The 2,500-nt window shown below is 39.4% G+C and overlaps 1 protein-coding gene across 3 annotated transcripts in view; it reads left to right on the top strand.

Moving 5' to 3' along the window:
* The window catches only part of LOC144962839 (G-protein coupled receptor 157-like), a 12,840-nt gene that overhangs the window by 7,195 nt on the left and 3,145 nt on the right, over positions 1-2,500 (top strand). The gene's annotated exons all lie outside the window — the stretch shown is intronic.

Below are 2,500 nucleotides of genomic sequence, written 5' to 3'. Positions count from 1 at the left end.
GCCCACTAGTTCGCACACTTCTGCTCCGTCGTATGCACCCATGGTGACGTCAAATTGGCATTTTTTCTTGGTCCAGAAAATTGCGTGTTTGATTATGTTTATGGTGTTTTGGTCGATGTCGGTGTGCTCTGTTGCGAATGTGATGGCTCTGGTGAATGTTTTTTCTGTTATACTGTTATATATATATATATATATATATATATATATATATATATATATATATATATATTATATATATATATATATATATATATATATATATATATGTTCATCTCTTTGTCTAGCTTTCTTAAAGAAATGAAATGTGATTTACCTCAACTTCTACAGTACTGTTTCATGCTATCGCAATCTCCTGGAAATGAACATGTTCTTGAAGATCGCTATAGCATACAACTATACTGTGCTGGAAGCTGACAAAAATTACATTTGAGATGTTTTATTTACAGCTCTTTTTATGTGAAAGTTGAGCTCTATTATTTTGTGGGGGTTTTTAAATGTTATATCTATCTATCTATCTATCTATCTATCTATCTATCTATCTATCTATCTATCTATCTATCTATCTATCTATCTATCTATCTATCTATCTATCTATCTATCTATCTATCTACCTATCTCTCTATCTCTCTATTTTTCTATATATCTATCTACCTATCTATCTTTCTATCTATTTATCTATCCATCTGCCTTTCTGTCTGACTTTCGAGTAGTGCGGGGCGGTCCTTGGCAAGCTTAAGGACCACGGTCCTACGGTCCTTGGGAAATGAAGACCGCAAGGACCGGTCCTAGGACCGGTCCTTTTCGACATTGAACATTCCTGAGAGACTGTTGGAAATTCGAACCGGTTTGACCTTTGAGACCGTGGGATCGTTCATTCTTGAACCGTTAAGACCGCTACACGATGAAAACCGTGGTCTACAGGAGTAAAACACACGGAGTAGTCACACTCATTTCAAATTGTAACCTAATTAGAGAAGAGGGGTGATGCCTTCTTTATTTGCTCACCGTACTTCATTGTTACTTCGATAATTTAATAAAATTTGAAATTTATCCCCATTGATACACACACGCAACTCCTACCCCCCCCCCCTCCCCTCCCCCCCCCCCAACACACACACACATTAGAGGGCAGCGAACATTGAAGAGTAAGAGAGAGACGTGAAGTTATAATAAGAGGGGGTGGATGAGTTAATAAGAGGGGTCGATGGTGACTTTTCGCCAGATCTAACAAACTCAGCTACCCATTCATTGCTGAGTAGACAGGGATTCAGAAAAAAATCGACTGCACCCGGGATCGATCTCTGGCCCTTTGCGTATAAAGAGAGTGCTCTATCAACTGAGCTATCGGGGTCCCCAAATATTCTATTGGACTTTTTAAAAATTCAGACGTTATAACTGGGTTTTTTGGAAGGAAGAAACTAATGAAACTCATATTATTTGATTAGTAAAAACACCAAACGAAATTTTAATATTATTGTATTATTTTAAATGACAACACTGCGATAGAAAGGAGTGGTGACAAGAGATGGACAAAAGAAAACAAAAAATCGGATTTGCTACTTGCTAGGTTCGACACACACACACACACACACAAACACACACATCTTTAGTAGTCACATACATTTCAAACAATAACCCATTAGAGAAGAGGGGTCATGCCTTCACCATAGATCATTGTCATTGCGATCATTATGGTGTAGTAAATTTTGAAATTTACCCCGTATAATGGAATCGTCCAAGGCGTGCGCCTCCTGTTCCCCCCATCTCACACACGAAAGGGCGGTTTGCGGAGTGGAGGTTGGTGGTCGTCTGCCTGTATGGTCGTCTGTGTCGTTTAGTGTATGGCAAAGGGGGGTGGGTGCGATTAATTAAGTGGGATGGGTGGTGATTGGTGGAAGATAGGCAACCGAAGCAACGAATCGCTGGGGAAGTAGTAGGCTATGGCGCGAGACCGTAGGACCGTGGTCCTTGCAAGGACCGCCCCGCACTAGTTGAAAGGTGATAAGAAGTGAGGACCGCCGCCGGTCTTCCCCTCTGGGACCGGTCTTCGGTTCACAGCTAAAAGACCGTCGGACCGCGGTCCAGACCGGTCTTCAGCGCGGCACTACTTTCGAGCTTTCTGTCTATATAGAAATATTTCTATCTATCAAGCCATCCATCCATCTACCTATCTATCTACCTATATATCTATCTATCTATCTATCTATCTATCTATCTATCTATCTATCTATCTATCTATCTATCTATCTATCTATCTATCTATCTATCTAACCATCTATCCTGTCTATCTGTCCATGTGTTTATCAGTCTGATTTTCATTATTTATTTAATTTATCTAGCATAACATTTTGTTTTCTATTTTATTGCATTGTATTTGTGACGATCATAATATGTAGTAGGGAACCCATGATGATGATGATGATAATGATGATGGTGATGATGATGATGATGATGATGATGATGATGATGATGATGATGATGATGATGATGATGATGATGA

This window comes from Berghia stephanieae, chromosome 1 (genome assembly GCF_034508935.2).
Source record: "Berghia stephanieae isolate SIO BIC M18660-M18661 chromosome 1, UCSD_Bste_1.3, whole genome shotgun sequence".
Taxonomy (NCBI): domain Eukaryota; kingdom Metazoa; phylum Mollusca; class Gastropoda; order Nudibranchia; family Aeolidiidae; genus Berghia; species Berghia stephanieae.
The sequence above is the reverse complement of the archived record's forward strand: the minus strand, read 5'-3'. Positions and strand labels throughout refer to the sequence as shown.